The sequence below is a fragment of the Oncorhynchus mykiss genome, chromosome 12 (genome assembly GCF_057628025.1).
Source record: "Oncorhynchus mykiss isolate SJ-2025 chromosome 12, ASM5762802v1, whole genome shotgun sequence".
Lineage (NCBI taxonomy): Eukaryota > Metazoa > Chordata > Actinopteri > Salmoniformes > Salmonidae > Oncorhynchus > Oncorhynchus mykiss.
In genome coordinates this window covers 12,941,639-12,962,071 of record NC_143033.1, presented here as the reverse complement: position 1 = coordinate 12,962,071, position 20,433 = coordinate 12,941,639, and the positions used below count along the sequence as shown (strand labels likewise).

General features: G+C 41.3%; 1 long non-coding RNA gene across 1 annotated transcript; it reads left to right on the top strand.

The window, feature by feature from the left end:
• The first annotated feature begins 15,248 nt into the window (after nt 1–15,248).
• Nucleotides 15,249–18,364, top strand: LOC149979074 (uncharacterized). The gene is made up of 2 exons (XR_016484878.1): nt 15,249–15,370; nt 15,547–18,364. It is a non-coding gene; the product is annotated as an uncharacterized LOC149979074 (long non-coding RNA).
• Nucleotides 18,365–20,433: the final 2,069 nt, after the last annotated feature.

Sequence of the window (20,433 nt, the reverse complement as noted above, 5' to 3'; positions counted from 1 at the left end):
AATTATTCAGCCCCTTTACTTTCAGTGCAGCAAACTCTCTCCAGAAGTTCAGTGAGGATCTCTGAATGATCCAATGTTGACCTAAATGACTAATGATGATAAATACAATCCACCTGTGTGTAATCAAGTCTCCGTATAAATGCACCTGCACTGTGATAGTCTCAGAGGTCCGTCAAAAGCACAGAGAGCATCATGAAGAACAAGGAACACACCAGGCAGGTCCGAGATACTGTTGTGAAGAAGTTTAAAGCCGGATTTGGATACAAAAAGATTTCCCAAGCTTTAAACATCCCAAGGAGCACTGTGCAAGCGATAATATTGAAATGGAAGGAGTATCAGACCACTGCAAATCTACCAAGACCTGGCCGTCCCGCTAAACTTTCAGCTCCTACAAGGAGAAGACTGATCAGAGATGCAGCCAAGAGGCCCATGATCACTCTGGATGAACTGCAGAGATCTACAGCTGAGGTGGGAGACTCTGTCCATAGGACAACAATCAGTCGTATATTGCACAAATCTGGCCTTTATGGAAGAGTGGCAAGAAGAAAGCCATTTCTTAAAGATATCCATAAAAAGTGTTGTTTAAAGTTTGCCACAAGCCACCTGGGAGACACACCAAACATGTGGAAGAAGGTGCTCTGGTCAGATGAAACCAAAATTGAACTTTTTGGCAACAATGCAAAACGTTATGTTTGGCGTAAAAGCAACACAGCTGAACACACCATCCCCACTGTCAAACATGGTGGTGGCAGCATCATGGTTTGGGCCTGCTTTTCTTCAGCAGGGACAGGGAAGATGGTTAAAATTGATGGGAAGATGGATGGAACCAAATACAGGACCATTCTGGAAGAAAACCTGATGGAGTCTGCAAAAGACCTGAGACTGGGACGGAGATTTGTCTTCCAACAAGGCAATGATCCAAAATATAAAGCAAAATCTACAATGGAATGGTTCAAAAATAAACATATCCAGGTGTTAGAATGGCCAAGTCAAAGTCCAGACCTGAATCCAATCGAGAATCTGTGGAAAGAACTGAAAACTGCTGTTCACAAATGCTCTCCATCCAACCTCACTGAACTTGAGCTGTTTTGCAAGGAGGAATGGGAAAAAATGTCAGTCTCTCGATGTGCAAAACTGATAGAGATATACCCCAAGCGACTTGCAGCTGTAATCGCAGCAAAAGGTGGTACTACAAAGTATTAACTTAAGGGGGCTGAATAATGTTGCACGCCCAATTTTTCAGTTTTTGATTTGTTAAAAACGTTTGAAATATCCAATAAATGTCGTTCCACTTCATGATTGTGTCCCACTTGTTGTTGATTCTTCACAAAAAAATACAGTTTTATATCTTTATGTTTGAAGCCTGAAATGTGGCAAAAGGTCGCAAAGTTCAAGGGGCCGAATACTTTCGCAAGGCACTGTACAAACAATTCACACAATGAAGTTATGAAACAATGAATGTGCACAAATTGGTGTAATTCCTGGAGAGAAAAGTGCATTGTGCATATTGGCGCTGCATGGTTAATCATATGTCTGCATTGGCCATGCAGCATTTATGGTGATACAGCTTCTGCATAAGTCAGGGCAAACATACTTCTTGCACTCCGCAGAGCAGTGCAGAGCTGTTGTCAAGGAATTGTGTTTGTTTATACAGGATGTACCATCCCCACCTACCGTAAACCAATTATGTCAATGCGGAGCTATACAGAGCCCTTGGATTGTTACAACATTTGGGAGACGCATAGCGATGCTGTACAGAGCTTGATTTGGCCTCTACATGCCTCCTGAGGCTCCGCAATTGCTTCACACCCTCCATACGGAGCCTCCACCACATTTTCAGAACAAGCTTTTTAGTCTAGGCCTCCGCAATGGATTAGTTCACTGAGATGGACGCAAATATATATACACTACCAGTCAAAAGTTTAGGCACACCTACTTATTCAAGGGTTTTTCTTTATTTTACTATTTTCTACATAGAGTAATGAATAATAATGAATAATAGAATAATGGCGAAGACATCAAAACTATGAAATAACACATATGGAATAATGTAGTAACCAAAAAGGTTTTAAACAAATATTTGAGATCCTTCAAAGTAGCCACCCTTTGCCTTGATGACAGCTTTGCACACTCTTGGCATTCTCTCAACAAGCTTCACCTGGAATGCTTTTCCAACAGTCTTGAAGGAATTTCCACATATGCTGAGCACTTGTTGGCTGCTTTTCCTTCACTCTGCAGTCCGACTCATCCCAAACCATCTCAATTGGGTTGAGGTCGGGTGATTGTGGAGGCCAGGTCATCTGATTCAGCACTCCATCACTCTCCTTATTGGTCAAATAGCCCTTACACAGCCTGAAGGTGTGTTTTAGGTCATTGCCCTGTTGAAAAACAAATGATAGTCCCAATAAGCGCAAACCAGATAGGATGGTGTATCGCTGTAGAATGCTGTGGTAGCCATGCTGGTTAAGTGTGCCTTGAATTATAAATAAATCCCAGACAGTGTCACCAGTAAAGCACCCCCACACCATCACACCTCTTCCTCCATTCTTCACGGTGGCAACCACATCTGAGAGATCAGCCATTCACCTACTCTGCGTCTCACAAAGACACGGCGGTTGGAACCAATTATCTCTTCTTGTTGGTGTCCTTTAGTAGCGGTTTCTTTGCAGCAATTGGACCATGAAAGCCTGATTTACACAGTCTCCTCTGAACAGTTGATGTTGAGATGTGTCTGTTACTTGAACTCTGTGAAGCATTTATTCGGGCTGCAATTTCTGAGGCTGGTAACTCTTATGAACTTATCTTCTGCAGCAGAGGTAACTCTGGCAACTGCAACTGTTCTTGACATTTTTCGGATTGATTGACCTTCATGTCTTAAAGTAATGATGGACTGTTGTTTCTCTTTGCTTAGTTGAGCTGTTCTTGCCATAATATGGACTTGGTATTTTACCAAATAGGGTTATCTTCTGTATACCACCCCTAATCCTGTCTAAACACAACTGATTGGCTCAAATGCATTAAGAAGGAAAGAAATACCACAAATGAACTTTTAGCAAGGCTCACCTGTTAATTGAAATGCATTCCAGGTGATTACCTCATGAAGCCAGTTTGAGAGAATGCCAAGAGTGTGCAAAGCTGTCATCAAGGCAAAGTGTGGTTACTTTGAAGAATCTCAAATATAAAATATACTTTGACTTGTTTAACACTTTTTGGTTACTACATGATTCTATATGTGTTATTCCATAGTTTTGATGTCTTCACTATTATTCTACAATGTAGAAAATAGTAAAAATAAAGAAAAACCATTGAATGAGTAGGTGTGTCCAAACTGTTGACTGGCACTGTATATATTTGCTTCTGCGCCACTAAAAAAATCTCTGTCTACCAACAGCCTATCGACCAAACAATCAACCAGTCAATTAATTGGGGTCATCCCTATCTACCGCTCAGATTAATGTTTTAAACATGACTTAAAAAGGTAAGCCTATGCAACATTAACCAATTAAAAACAGTACTGTGGTAATGAGGTTTGTGCAGTAAGCTATAGGCCCAATACACTGTCACTATATTGGCTTTGCTTGAATTGCCCTGCCAATGTTGTTCTTCTCAGACCAGTTATAAATTATATTTCAACATTTTCAGTAAATGATCACACTGGTAATAGATAATTTGTTGAATTACTTGTGAGGCACAGCTGAGTGAGCATAATATATATATATATATTTTTACTGGACTGTTGGCCTGCATCTGAAGGCCAGTCTGAGCGGAGGGAGCAGCAGTGAGGCTGCCTCTCACCCGACTGAACCATCCCTCCTCTCTCCCTCCCTCCTCTGAGAAAAGAAGTATTCCAGCTGATGGCGAAACTTCGGTCGCACTGCATTATTTCTGTCTCATGCACCAATTAATGTTGTTACTCCTATGACCAGAGAAAGTGAAATATACTGTATCTTGATATTAAAAAAGACAATTCGCAAATAATAACAAAGCAAGCTTATCGAAACGCAAATTTTATGGCTTATAAAACTGTTGAACAAAAGTGTTGACAATGCTGAAAAACAACTTAAATGAGTAACCACTTACTCATAAAAACAGCAGCTCTTTGATGGTCTCTCTCTAGTTTTAAAAGTTTGTCACATGATCAACTTTGTCGTGCAATGAGGGTTCTTTTTGCAACTGTGCAAACACGGTGATCTGAGCTATCTGATTGGCCAGCGGTAGACATATATGTGCACTTGATTTCCTGTCTGGGCCGGCCGGGTAGACAGAGTTTTACCTTCAGACACATGAAATGGTTCAAAATGGGAACACTTGACCTTCCCTGCGCTAGGGTTGCGGAATCAAGTGCACCTCCTGCCAACAGCGAGAAATGAATAAAGACAATGGGAACGCAAGACTTTATCGTTGGGTTTTTAACAGAAATGTTTGGTGAACGAGCGATTGGTGACCACGGCCCTGAGAGGAGGGGAGAGATGGGAACCAGTAAATTTGTTTGTTTGTTTGTGTGTTTAACTTTTCTATTATTTATCTATTTTCTTTCTCTCTGCATAGTTGGGCAGGGCCCATAATTAAGTATTTCACTGTTAGTCTACACCTGTTGTTTACTAAGCATCTGATGAATAACATTCGATTTTTGATTTGTGTGTGTGCAGTGTGCTTGCGTTTAGAGTGATTCAAAAGCCACCCTGAACCTGCAATGAAAAGGGAGGAAATCTGTGGTTTAAATAATTCAAGGCCATAGTGGGTTCCTGTGCATCCAGCCTGGATGGAATAGTGTATAGATGTTTTGTGACATGCTTTGAATCATGCTTCTCTCCCATTAACCCTATTCTCTATATGTATGAGCTCTCTCTCACACACACACACTGCACTCCCTCTCTGACACACACATTCTCACCCTCGCTCTCTGTCTCTCACTCACCCATTCGCTCACTTGCGCTCTCTCTCTCTCTCTCATCCTTTCGTTCGCTTGCGCGCTCTCTCTCTCTCTCTCTCTCGCCCGTTCGTTCGCTCTCTCTCTCTCTCTCGTTCGCTCTCTCTCTCTCTCACCCATTCGTTCCGCTCGCTCTCTCTCCTGTTCGTTCCTCTCTCTCTCTCTCTCTCTCTCCTGTTCGTTCCTCTCTCTCTCTCTCTCTCCTGTTCGTTCCTCTCTCTCTCTCTCGTTCGCTCTCTCTCTCCCGTTCACTCTCGCTCTCTCTCCCGTTCACTCTCGTTCTCTCTCGCCCTCCCGTTCGTTCGCTCTCTCCTTCGCTCTCTCTCTCTCTCGCTTGCTCTCTCCCGTTCGCTCTCTCTCTCTCTCCCGTTCGCTCTCTCTCTCTCTCTCTCGTTCGCTCTCTCTCTCTCTCTCTCGTTCGCTCTCTCTCTCTCTCTCGCTCTCTCTCTCTCTCTCTCTCTCTCTCTCTCGCTCGCTCTATCTCTCTCTCGCTCGCTCTCTCTTGCTCGCTCCCGTTCGCTCTCGCTCGCTCTCTCTCTCTCTCTCTCGTTCGCTCTCTCTCTCTCTCTCGCTCTCTCTCTCGCTCTCTCTCTCTCTCTCGCTCGCTCTATCTCTCTCTCGCTCGCTCTCTCTTGCTCGCTCCCGTTCGCTCTCGCTCGCTCTCTCTCGCTCTCTCCCTTTCGCTCTCTCTCTCTCTCTCCCTCGCTCGCTGTCTCTCTCCCGTTCGCTCCCCCCCCCACCTCCGTGGATAGCAGGGGGAGTGTCTGCAGTGTGTTTTATGAGCTTTGGCAGTAATACCAGTGGGGGGGGCATCATGAATTATAAACATGATGGAAAACAAACCAGCTGTCAGTGGAGCCAATGCCTTTCCACTCCTCTGTCCTCCTTACTTCTTTCCTCTCCTCTCCCTCTCTCCTATCTCCTCATCCTCTGTATCTCAGGGTGTCTTGGGTCTTGACTGTAGCCAAGGCCTGAGAAGGGCAGGACATGCCCTTCACGTTCTTTTTTTGGTAAACACAGAATAAGACGCATCGCACACCAGTTGCCTTGGTTAGTATGTTGTTGTTTTTATATTTTTTTTATTTGATTGTGTTTTTATTGTTTTTATTGTGGTTTTATTGCAAATCCATGTTTGGTTCATTGACCTTAGTTAGAGAAGGGCTCTGTTATTCATTATTTCAAAACAAGGTTTTTATATATATATTTCTGTAAACACTTCAATGAACCCGAAATAATAAAAACTCCAACGCTGCAAGATACTTGTTCTATTCCCTTTTAGGCCTCTGTGTTACACAACGGATACCAGAAGCTTTATAAAAAACACTTACCTTTCTTTACAAAGCCAACAAACTTGCACCGTTTCATCACCTTTCATCCTCCTGCTCTGCATTTGAGCTGAGGGAGGAGAGAGGTATGTGGGTTTTATTAAGCTGTATTGATTGTTAAATTCCGTCAGTCTGTCTGTACCTCAGGCTGAGAAGGAACACAGACCAGAACAGAACTCAGAACATGCTGAGTGATAGAAACACCCATTGATAGCAGCATAAGATTACAGGGTAACCATGAAGGAGACTCACAGGGTGTATAGCTACTGTACTGGTAGAATATTCCACAGCACCAGACAGAGATGGAAGCCAGTGGGACAGAATATGCTCGCACGCACACACACAGACACACACACACACACCGTGAGCTCCAAAAGTATTGGGACAGTGACTATTTTTTTTCCAGTTTTGACTCTGTACTTCAGCACTTTGGATTTTAAACAAAACAATAACTATGAGAGTAGAATGCAGACTGTCAGTATTTTCATCCATATCGGGTGAACCGTTTAGAGATCACACCACTTTTTGTGAATAATGATGAGTGAGAAAGTTACAGACGCACAAATATCATACCCCCCAAAAAATGCTAACCTCGCCTGTTATTGTAATGTTAGCACTTTTGGGAGGATATAATATTCACGTGTCTTTAATTTTCTCACTCATCATTATTCACAATTTGTTCATGATTAGTCGTAATCATGGTAGCAATAACATTAAGGGTTTCGAAACATATTCTGTTCTTATTTACAATAAAAGTGACTCCAAAATGACACAATACATTATTTACCATTAATTTCGATTGGGTACAAAATAATCTGAAACACAACCAAACACAAACAGCAAATGCATCCAACAAGCTTGATGTCGTCATCGTGTGCTATGAATATGGAACCAAATACTTCACTTTTACCTACTTTAATACACATGAAGGAATTTGTCCCAATTTTGGTCCCCGAAAATGGTCACCCGATATGGATGAAATACCCTCAAATTACAGCTGACAGTCTGCACTTTAACCTCATAGTCAGGGTGGCAGGTAGCCTAGTGGTTAGAGCTGTCGTGTCTTTGGCTATGCCGGATTAATTGCTAAAACATGCTATTCTATAAAATAATTTATCCGTAATTAATATCACCTGATTGAGCTAATCTTGTAAATGTAATTACCTAGAGAGTCGGGCACCACGAAATGATATTTATAGAGCTGTTATCTTCAGAATAAACTCTTAAAGATCTAGTAATATTTTACATCAAAAGCAGTCAATATCAATCGTCGTCTTACTTCAGTCTCATAATCTGAAAGTTGTAAATTATTGGTTATCTGCAAGAACCCTGGCTAACAATTTGAATCAGCAATACAAAATTGGGTTTACTTATTTATTTACTAAATACCTAACTAATTACACAGAATTCACATACACAAAGAATGAATTATACCTGGATAATTCTTTACGTCATAGAAAAGCATCCCTAGCTAGCGGAACAGAGTTAAAAGAGAGTTAAAAGTTCATACCATTCGCAACCAAAGCTCATGCTGATGTTGGCTTCGTTCTGTAGATTTATCTGAACCATTCTGACATAGGATCGTCCTCATATCCTCGGAACAGGAAGTTATGTTGTCGTCAAGGCTTTATATAGGAAGGGTGTGTTTGAAAAGTTTTATAGCCCTTGTCCCTTCACAGAGGCGGGCCACTGAGTGAGCAGCCCTATCTTATGAAAACCCATTTTAGAAGCTAAAATCACATTTCATCCCATCACAAATAATTTCATATTCAAACATTTAAATTGAACAACAATTCCATGTGAATCCGATAACTCTGATGTGTAGACTTTCCACTGTAGAGTTTATGTCATCTTATCATTGATGAGAATGTCTCAGATGACAACCGAACTGACATCATATTCATTAAGTACCACCGCATATGTTCAATTGGTCGGATTACCAGAATATAGTTCATTTCCCCCCACATTCTGACGTTCCCAGAATCTCTATGTTAACCAAGGGGTTTGCAAATGTAACATCAGTAGGGTAGAGAGAGGAAAAGGGGGGGAGGTATTTATGACTGTCATAAACCAACCCCCCAGGCCAACGTCATGACAGAGCGTTGGACTAGTAACCGAAAGGTTGCAAGATTGAATCCCCGAGCTGACATGGTACAAATCTGTCGTTCTGCCTCTGAACAAGGCAGTTAAACCCACTGTTCCTAGGCTGTCATTGAAAAGAAGAATTTGTTCTTAATTTACTTTCCTAGTTAAATAAAGGTCAAATAAAAAAGTTATTGTATCATTTCAAGGTGCTGGAGTAGAGTGCTAAAATTGTCACTGTCCCAATCATTTTGGAGCTCACTGTATGTACTGCACGCATTCACGTGTCAAGGAGTTAAGAGCGTACCATAATCTCACTCCACAGCTAACTTGAAATGTTGCGGACGGAGCCATCCAATGGGTACCTTCTGAGAGGCTCAACACATTGAAACGTTGTCAAGGAGGGCGGTCGTGTGTGTTGCAGGGCAGTTGACACACAAGTGTACTGACTCACACAAGTGTACTGCACGCACACACACACACTAACACCTTCCGACACACACAAACCTCTTGCATAATGATGGCGGTGTCAGACGCAGAGAGCCCACCACAGGGCCATTACCACATGTGTTTGTGATCTGCTGATTTCTATAAGGAGACTGAGGCTATGTACCACTCAATATTTCATCCTGCATTCTCCTTTCTCTACTGATTAATAAAGTATAACTACAGACCACTTAATTTTTTTATTTTCCTGAAAAACTGAATCTCTCTATTTCTCCATTGATATTTGCCCAGTGAACAATGAGGTGGGAAGACAGTTCTTTCCACTCCGGGGTCCTCATTTATAACCATTATGTCCATTTCACACTAAATATCTGCCTGGTCATTTCAAAAATATTGAGATTTATAAACTTGACGCACGCCATGCATGTTTCCCGTTATAAATCCGACCCCTCCTAAATTTGTGCGTGTGTGAACGAGCATTAAAACTCTGCCAGAAAAACTCCCATAATTCACTTTATATGGTGACTTATATGCTGTATACCTTGGAAGTATTGGAATTAGGACAAGACAGTTCCTGAAAGAAAAATACAATAGAAAAGTGTTGTAGACCTGTAAACAGATTCAATTCAATAATGTTTTGTGTTAAATATGCTGCACCGCCCACAAAATGTTAAACACTGTCTAGTATGTCTAATCGAAAAAATGATTCCCTTCAGTGGTAGCCTACATGCACACTTCAAAGCTATTCATCTGTTACATTCTAATGTACACAATGCATTCACAAAGTATTCAGACCCCTTGACTTTTTCCATATTTTGTTAAGTTATAGCCTTATTTTAAAATATATTAAATATTTTTTGAAAATGTATAAAATAAAAAAAACTGAAATATCATATTTACATAAGCATTCAGACCCTTTACTCAGTACTTTGTTGAGCACCTTTGGCAGCGATTATGGCCTCGAGTCTTCTTGGGTATGATGCTACAAGTTTGGCACACCTGTATTTGGGGAGTTTCTCCCATGCTTCTCGGGAGATCCTGTCAAGCGCTGTCAGGTTGGATGGGGAGTGTTGCTGCACAGCTATTTTCAGGTCTCTCCAGAGATATTCGATCAGCTTCAAGTCCGGGCTGTGGCTGGGCCATTCAAGGACACTCAGAGACTTGTCCCGAAGCCACTCCTGCATTGTCTTGGCTATGTGCTTAGGGTTGTTGTCCTGTTGGAAGGTGAACCGTCGCCCCAGTCTGAGGTTCAGAGCGCTCTGGAGCAGGTTTTCATCAAGGATCTCTCTGTACTTTGCCCTGTTCATCTTTCCCTCAATCCTGACTAGTCTCCCAGTCTCTGTCGCTGAAAAACATCCCCACAGCATGATGCTGCCACCACCATGCTTCACCGTAGGGATGGTGCCAGGTTTCTTCCAGATGTGATGCTTGGCATTCAGGCCAAATAATTCATCAGACCAGAGAATGTTGTTTCTCATGGTCTGAGTCTTTAAGTGCCTTTTGGCAAACTCAGAGTGGGCTGTCATGTGCCTTTTACTGAGGAGTGGCTTCCGTCTGACCACTCTACCATAAAGGCCTGATTGGTGGAGTGCTGCAGAGATGGTTGTCCTTCTGGAAGGTTTTCCCATCTCCACAGAGGAACACTCTGACAGCTCTGTCAGAGTGACCATTGGGTTCCTGGTCACCTCCCTGACCAAGGCCCTTCTCACCCGATTGCTCAGTTTGGCCGGGCGGCCAGCTCTAGGATGAGTCTTGGTGGTTCCAAACTTCTTCCATTTAAGAATGATGGAGGCCACTGTGTTCTTGAGGACATTCAATGCTGCAGAAATGTTTTGGTACTCTTCCCCAGATCTGCGCCTTGACACAATCCTGTCTCTGAGCTCTATGGACCCCATGGCTTGGTTTTTGCTCTGACAACTGTGGGACCTTATATAGACAGGTGTGAGCCTTTCCAAATCATGTCCAATCACTTGAATTTACCAGAGGTGGACATCAATTAAGTTGTAGAAACATCTCAAGGATGATCAATGGAAACAGGATGCACCTGAGCTTAATTTCAAGCCTCATAGCAGTCAGAATACTTATGTAAATAAGTTATTTCTGTTTTTTTTTGGGGGGGGGGGGGGTACATACAATTGTAAAAATCTGTTTTTGCTTGTCATTATGCGGTATTGTGTGTAGATTGATGAGGAAAACATCAAAACAAAACATTTAGAATAAGGCTGTAACATAACAAAATGTTCAAAATGTCCAGTGGTCTGAATGCTTCCCAAATGCACTGTATAATATACTAAACCGCTACTTAAAATACTAGCCTATCTAATAGGCCCAATTAAATGAGATGCACATGGTCATTTGTTGTAGACTGCAGCTTCTTGGGGAATATGAACCCATCATGGCCCGAAAACGTGGTGAGGAATGTATTCAGAAAACGTGGTGAGGAATGTATTCAGAAAACGTGGTGAGGAATGTATTCAGAAAACGTGGTGAGGAATGTATTCAGAAAACGTGGTGAAGAATGTATTCAGAAAATGGTCATGAAAATATTTATTATAAATGAAATATAGTTTACTTGAGACATTTGAAATTACAGTCTGCTATTTAGGCGTAGGATATTCAGCCTAAAACAATGGAAAACATGGAAAAGGTCAACCGTCTACATTACACTGCGCTCCAGATGGGATCACATATATCAAAACACTAGAAATGGTGTATCTATTTACTACTGTTAAGTGGGTCCAATGAAATGAGAGATGTGATGTTGTCGGCCCACAGGGAACTTTGCGAGTATCAACCATGACAGTCAGAAAAGGTGAGTCATTTGTTATTTAATGATCATGGAAATTAAATAGGAAATAGATGCATATTTCTAATTATTTTAGCTCTTCTCACTAACGCCAAATGATTGCATCTTGTTATTATATTTACCTGTTGTTGTTGTTGTTATGAATAAGCGTGTCATACCCCACACCCATCTGCACAAAATACTAGGCTTCTTGCCTGCTTGCGCAGCAATACTTCAGCCACTATTAACCGTGCGTATTCATGGTCTGAAGTTTCCAGGAAGCACATTCTCATGTCAAGTTACATTTTTATAAATGACAACTTTTGTATGAAAACTGGAGTCTGTTTTGCGGTATTTTTTGGACACACGCAAGGTTAGTAAATTAGTCCCCAGGTGTTGAGCTACTGTAGCTACAAGACAATATAAACTCTACATTATTGGGCCCCCGAGTGTTGCAGCGGTCTAAGGCTCTGCATCTCAGTGCTAGAGGCGTCACTACAAACACCCTGGTTTGAATCCAGGCTGTATCACAACCAGCCGTGATTGGGAGTCCCATGGGGCGGCGCACAATTGGCCCAGCGTCGTCCAGGTTAGGGTTTGGCCGAGGTAGGCCGTCATTGTACATAAGAATTTGTTCTTAACTGACTTGCCTTAAATAAAGGTTAAACAAAAAAAATTTAAATGATGTCATGAATCCGGCCAACTTGTAAGTCGTATGGCACCTGGTGGGTTATAGAAGAAACTGTGTTCACTGTTCAGATGTGTCCATTTAGCAACATCAACACAGCATCACCATTTGTCAACAGCATTATATTCAACAGTATCATCTTGAGTACCAAGGAGTTTGTGCTGTGAGGTAAAACACCTGCTATATTACAGTGCATAAATTGTTATAAAAAATATCAGCAACACATCTCATTCAATATCACCCAACTCTTTATAAAATTCAGATTTTCATAATTAAACATTAAACATTTTCATAATTAAACAAGGGTATGATTGTTGTTTTTTAAAGATTTGTGCTTGAGCCCTTCTGACTTGAAAAAGCTGCTGGCTGTCTACTGGTGAAATAGATTGGTTAATGCCGCCGCCTAGTGGTCAAATAGTACCATCACACCTAGCGAAGGGAAACCGAGTCTTTCTGAGGTCTTGGGGCTTTCACCAAATTGTGCCGGAAAACGGGTTTAACACAATGCACATTAGTGACATCTGCTGGCCAGCAATAAAAAGCAGCGTTTGATGTTCATTTTATACGTGTTTTTCTACAATATTAATAAAATCTCCGTTGCGCGGAAGGCTTGTTCACACTGCAGGCCTTAATTCTCAAATCAATTTAGTTTTTCAAATCCGTTTTGGACTACTGAATGTTAAACAGCAAGTTACAAGTGACCAAATCGGATGTGTGTGTGTTCAGACAACAGACATTTGACAAGGCTACGCTAGTTGTCATAGTAACGATGGGTGTGTGCAGTGGTGCAGGCTGATTGTTGGTGGTGCTTGTGCTTCCTACCGCTCAAGAAGTTATGTAGCAGTGGAGGCTGGTGGGATAAGCTATAGGAGGACAGGCTCATTGTAATGGCTGGATTGGAATCCGTGGAACGGAGTCAAACATGTGGTTTACATATGTTTAATACCATTCCAGCATGTCCACTGTTATATAGCAAGCTAAGGTGACAACAATGCCTGCAATGGATGTTCCCCAGTTGCTTTGAATGTTCAAAATCATAGGGTAAGAACACTTTTAAAAACCTCAAAGAAGAAGGTGATCCAACATTCAAAATGAGTCCTATAGCTAGCTGTTCAGCTTTCTAGCACATTCACTCCATCTGTTTGTAATTAATTAACAAGCTAATTAGCTACCACTGTCAACAGCGTAGTAGCTAGCAAGCTAAGCTAAGTTATGCCAAACACATCTTCTCTATGCTGGTGTAAACTATCTGACATGAGATGTAGAACTATCAGGGGCTATAGACTACCTGCCTTTAGCTAAGAAAACTATGGTAAAATATAATTACAATCGTAAACCCAGATTTGAGTCTGTAACAGCCTGTGCCTATTGAAATGACAAGTCAATCTCGCAAATGGGCCATTTATAACAGTTTGTTGTCTTAACATCTGGCACATAATAATGGCACAATTGCCAGAAAATAGCCTGACATTTGTTTTTTTTATGTTCATCCAAGTGTTTCTTGCTCAGAGATTGAGATCCTCTGTCCAATGCTCATCACTCAAACTCTCCCGTCGCATTTATCTAAAGTTATGCACATGCGCAAAGGGGATTTATTTACATTCATAAACCTGTTTCGAGCCCTGAGTGCTGATTTTATTTATTTATTTTTAACTGCCAATGTTATTAGAACAGGCTGAAAGGCTGAACGCCGTGCTATTTCTGACCATATACCACAGGTATGACAAAACAGTACTTTTTACTGTTCTAATTACAGTGGTAAGCAGTTTGTGGTAAGGGTTTGTGGTATATGGCCAATATACCATAGCTAATGGCTGTATACAGGCACTGCGCATTGCATCGTAGTTAAGATACACCACAGCTATGGGCTGTTCTTAACTAGGAAGCAATGCAGAGTGCCTGGATACAGCCGTTAGCTGTGGTATTTTGGCCATATACCACAAACCCTTGCCACAAACTGCTTACAATAATTATTATTTTGAGGAAACCCAAATGTTGCTTCTAACTTCATTACAAGTTACTATGATATTCCTTCTTAATAATTGGTTTGATAACGTTATGGGAAAATGGTTAATTGTATAGATATGGCAACTTCTCTCTTGCTGTAAAAAAAAATGTGGGCTATTTGTCGGCCTTTTGGGTGGGTTTTGACTGGTCATTGGGCTCGAAGTTTGAGCTTGGCTTTATCAGACTGCAGTTCAAACTCTTAAAAGACAAAGCCTCGTCCACCAAGATGGTGACGGGAATCCCCGTCGTTGGGGGGTTTGGGGGGGGGTTGGTTTAAAAAAAAAAAAGTTTAACTTTATGCAAGTCAGTTAAAGAACACATCCTTATTTACCGGGGAACAGCCTAGAGGAAAGGAGATTTAACTAGAGCGTTGGGCCAGTTAACTGCCTTGTTCAGGGACAGAACCACAGACTCGATCTAGCAACCTTTCTGGTCCAACGCTCTACGCACTAGGCTAACTGCCGCCCCACAGATAGCCCAAGTAAGCCCCTCAGCCCTCGTTTTTAGTCGAGTTTGCGAGTGTACAATTATGTTCAGTTTGAGGCCCGAAAATCCCCATAATTCAATTCGCGACGATTGTACATACGTTAGGAAAAGTCAGCCAAAAAAGTAAAACCTCAACATCAATATATGGAGTCAAAACGAATGTAAATCAAATAGAAAGTGTGCTAATGCACATGACGGAACAAACACGTCTCGTAAAAGTAATTATGTTTTTGTTTGGTTAGCTTTTGGAAATTTTAGAAATAAAACATTTTCCTTCTTCAGAAGTTCCAGCTAGGCAGGTTAACGTTATTTACCTAGTTCATTTGCTAGCTATCATACAGTAGACATATATTAATAATGATATATTTAACGTAAGTATACATACAACCATAATGGACTGTAGCTCATATAAAGCACCCACAAGCCACCGGTGGCAGAAAACACAATCATCGCGGGATGAACAAGTGACGAATTTCCGGGTAAGGGCGGTCCATTTAAAACCATTCCTTCCTCGCCCTGCAAGTGTATATTCGTCAGACGTCATCAGAAGTGTCACCTTGAATTTAGGGCTGAGGGGGTAGGTAGAGTGTGTTTGGACTGCTGCCTCATTTACCGAACAGGTTCGCACCTTCCATCATGCTTCCTTTTTGGGGGGGGTTTAAGGTGAATCTATGGCATTATTTAGGATGCTTAAGAAAGAAGCGTATACTTTACTAAATAAAACGAGCTGTTTGAACAACAATGTGCAGAAAGTGTGATTTCACATAAAACGATTGTGAAAATAATGTTTCCCCAGAAATGGACCACATTCCCTGGATCTAGTTCCTGAGACTGACTACCTGCTGTACCGTTCAAGTGACGCTACATGAACGGTCGGTGTAAGAAAGCAACTTGGAATAGAATAACTAACGTGAAATGAGTGGGATCTCGCATTTGAAACATACAATTTGAAAAATCACGCGATCAACCGAAGCTTCGGCAGTCCTAATCATACCTCGACCCATAACATAATGAGGACCAATAACAATGGCGTGCGTGTAGCGTTGTACGTTTTCTGAGCGCGGTAACGAGAGAATTAGAAAACTACAGGGAAATGGAGACAAACACCCCACGAAATATAGCTTACGTCTTTCTCAGATATGCTTAATTTGCCTTTTATGTGGCTAATACTGTACTTCGAGTGGTATGGAGACAGAACGCAGTACTGAAATCTGTGGCCATGTCCCGGATGTAAAGCGTCAACACCAAAGGGGCAGGGCTTTTCCACAGTTAAAGGGGCTCATAAAATATGCGAATTTAATTTATTTTGGGTAGCAGACAACTAAATGTACCATGTGGACCCAGAGAACATTACTTGAAGATGTTAATTGAAACGCTTGTTTACAAAGTGGTCCTCGATGGTAAAAACAATAACACACATTGATTAAAAGACAAGACAAAATTACAAACAATCATAAATACATTCACTTATATTGACGTCCTAAAAAGTGGCACTATTCACTGCACTTCTCCCGAACCTTAAAAATCAACCATATTCATTTCACATTAAAACAATCTATTAATTGCACATCATACGACCCTTCAAATAAATACACCTGACCAGCAGTAGGGGCCACAAGGGGCAGTGGAGTTGTTTCTTTTACTTAGACAACCTTGTCCAAATGAAAAGCTTTGCCTGCTTTTTAAAGCTTTAAAAAAACGTTTTAACTTTTTCTTTGCTTGATCTCCAAGGGAAGAATATTCCATAGACAAATGCCTGTGCTCCTCGCAGTACTGTTTACTCTTGGGGTTTTACAAGACATAACACTAGCTCTGGTATTGTGACTGTGTTGGTTATTGACCATATCATTGTGTGGGTACAGGAGCATGTAACATTATTGTGCTCATTAAGCGTAGTAGATTGGAAACTTTGTTCTCTGTTACCATGCTCAGCTCAAAAAACTCAAACTGTGTTCCACAAAATTACTAATGAGTTGTGCACTGGGCAGGTTCATAACTACCTCTGTTGTATCTTGGGGTGACACCGTGTTGTAATTGCTCCAAATTCAAGCGTCTTCTTTCAGCTGTAGATAACTAACATTGTTATTTTTCATTTAGTTAGCTGGAAGGTTGTTGTCATGCTACATCATCCTTGCCGCTAGGTGGCGGTAATGTAGCATTATTGAAACATTATCAACAAAATGGTTACGGGTTTGAAAACTGTCAGAGGATACTAGCATAGATAGAACAATGAGCACATCTTTGGTATTAGTGCACTTTCATCAAGGTACTATGGACTTTGCTTTGCCATAACTTAACTGTCAGAGGATACTAGCATAGATAGAACAATGAGCACATCTTTGGTATTAGTGCACTTTCATCAAGGTACTATGGACTTTGCTTTGCCATAACTTAACTGTCAGAGGATACTAGCATAGATAGAACAATGAGCACATCTTTGGTATTAGTGCACTTTCATCAAGGTACTATGGACTTTGCTTTGCCATAACTTAACTGTCAGAGGATACTAGCATAGATAGAACAATGAGCACATCTTTGGTATTAGTGCACTTTCATCAAGGTACTATGGACTTTGCTTTGCCATAACTTAACTGGCAGAGGGTACTAGTGCAGTAAGGTACCTTAATTAAAGTGCACTAGTACCTTCTGCCTGTTAATTTGGGGCAAAGTCCAAAGTGTGGCACCATTCAATATCTAAGTTTATTAATCTAGGTTTATTTCAAGCGTATCATATCATAACCTCTAACACAACTTGGTGATGGTATCTTGAAAGTAATCTACCTGCCTTATCTCTAGGTCTAGATGCCTGATAACCAGACCATATTATTATACAGCCTGAGATGTGGCATGTGGAAATATTCCATATAAGTTATAGGCCAGGGATTTCACTGAATAGGATATTATAGATGCACAATCAAGAGCATCCTGTCGGGCTGTATCACCGCCTGGTACGGCAATTGCACCGCCCTCAACCATAAGGCTCTCCAGAGGATGGTGCGGTCTGCACAACGCATCACCAGGGGCAAACTACCTGCCCTCCAGGACACCTACAGGACCCGATGTCACAGGAAGGCCAAAAAGATAATCAAGGACAGCAACCACCCGAGCCAACTGCCTGTTCACCCCGCTATCACCCACCCAGGCGAGGTCAGTACAGGTGCATCAAAGCAGGGACCGAGAGACTGAAAAACAGCTTCTATCTCAAGGCCATCAGACTGTTAAACAGCCATCACTAACATTGAGAGGCTGCTGTCAACATACAGACTCAAATCTCTGACCACTTTAATAAATGGACATAATAAAGGTATCACTAGTCACCTTACATAACACCACTTTAATAATGTTTACATATCCTACACTACTCATCTCATATGTATATACTGTTCTATACCATCTACTGCATCTTGTCTATGCCGTCCGTTCATCGCTCACCCATATATCTATATGTACATGTTCTTATTCATTCCTTTACACTTGTGTAAGGTAGTTGTTGTGAATTTGTTAGACTACTTGTTAGATATTACTGCACAGTCGGAACTAGAAGCACAAGCATTTCGCTACATTAACATCTGCTAACCATGTGTATGTGACCAATAAAATATGATTTGATTTGATTTGACTCGGGATACTTAAGCATCCGTTCCAGCTCCAAGTCACCTGTAAGTCTACTGATGTAGAATCGCTTTTGCATATCACTCACACACACACACACACATCCTAGTCCTTGTGTCTTTCCCATGTCCAGACCTCAAGTACTGGCCATGTCAACCCTGAAGAGGAGATGGAGGAACTGAAGGGGAGACGGGCAGAGTTAAACTCAGAGATTACACTGCTGGAGAAAGAGTGCGTACAAGCGGAGAATTAGTATAATAGAGTTGACATTAGATCATGGTCATTCATTCAGATATCCTTCACTATTACTGCTCTACTGAATGGTAGGACAATATTATACTTCTATCAAAGCTGATACAGATTTTGGCAGAGTAGTTAGTGTGTGAAGACGTATGTGTGTTTTATCTGATAGTGTCCAATATTATTGATAACATTAACACTTAGTTTTCATACTGTTATCTGTTATTACCAACCATATACTTGGCAGTATAGGTGAAACCATGTGTGAGGGAAGAACTGTCTGTATGTCTATAGTGGGATCACAGTTGTTGAGTTGGAGCAGCACATTGACCTGCTGCATGAGGACAACAACGTCACAGACATCGGACAGTCACTAGTAGACAGGATAGGTAAGGCCTACGCACGCACACACACACACACACACACACACAGGCATTCACGATACACACACAAATCCCCATCTCGCTATCTTAATCTCTCTCACGCACATACACACTAGGTACTAACTACTCTGCCGTAATCTTATCAGCTTTGGTCAAAGTATATATCATTTCCATCTAGTAGATTAGCCACAGTCCTTAAAGAGCATGTAAATTAGCCAGTGATTGGGTTCTAATTTCAAATCATTCAAATCTATTCTACTCTAGTAAGTCCCCAGTGGATCTAATTTCAAATCATTCAACTCTATGCTACTTTAGTAATTCCCATGTAGATATCATTTTAAATCATTCAAATCTATTCTACTCTAGTAAGTCCCCAGTGGATCTAATTTCAAATCATTCAACTCTATGCTACTTTAGTAATTCCCATGTAGATATCATTTTAAATCATTCAACTCTATTCTACTCTAGTAAGTCCCCAGTGGATCTAATTTCAAATCATTCAACTCTATGCTACTTTAGTAATTCCCATGTAGATATAATTTTAAATCATTCAACTCTATTCTACTCTAGTAAGTCCCCAGTGGATCTAATTTCAAATCATTTAACTCTATGCTACTTTACTTATTCCGCAGTGGAGTCTTGTCTTATTCAGGGACAAGTATTTGACTGTTAGAAACTGTCTGCTGCCACTGAGGAAGTGTGTTAAGGTTCACATGGAGGGTGTTGTCATCACAGCAGATCTGTCACATCTATCTTTGTCTCAGGTTGGTTATTAGTTCATATTGAATATTAGAAGTCAACTGTTTTTCCCCAATTGATGTTACTGGTGAAAGAAAGTCAACCGTTTATTCCTATTAGTTTATACGTAATTGCTTCTTAAAGAGTCCACTGTCTTTCTTTCCCAGCTAGCCACTGCACAGTACCCCTCAGACAGACAGTACAGCAATGTCAAGGGTGTGATAATACCATCCTTCTACACCACACTGGGAAGCAGCAGTGGTGCCGTTTCCCTCTTCACAGAGAGAGCCTTTCAGAGTGTCCTAAGCTATTCTACTCTGCTCTTTGACTGTGGGCTGAATGAGCTGTCTGGGGGTTAGTGGTAGGGGTGGCCTGTTGGAGGCAGTCGTAGAGGTCATAGCGGACAGAGTTGACAGCGGATGTCGTTCTGGCCCTGGGTCGGTAGGTCAGTCTGGCTGGGAAGACAACTATGCCTCTGTGTGTGTTGCAGACTTGGGTTCAAATACTATTCGAAATCTTTCAAATACTTCAAGCATTTTATTTTTTCCTGCCTGGATTGTCATATGACAGGGTTTACGGACTATTCTGTTTGCCAGGCAAGCTCAATCAAGCACAGATAGAGTATTTAGAGTGCCTTCAGAACGTATTCGTACCCCTTGACTTATTCCACATTTTGTTGTTACAGCCTGAATTCAAAATGTATTAAATCA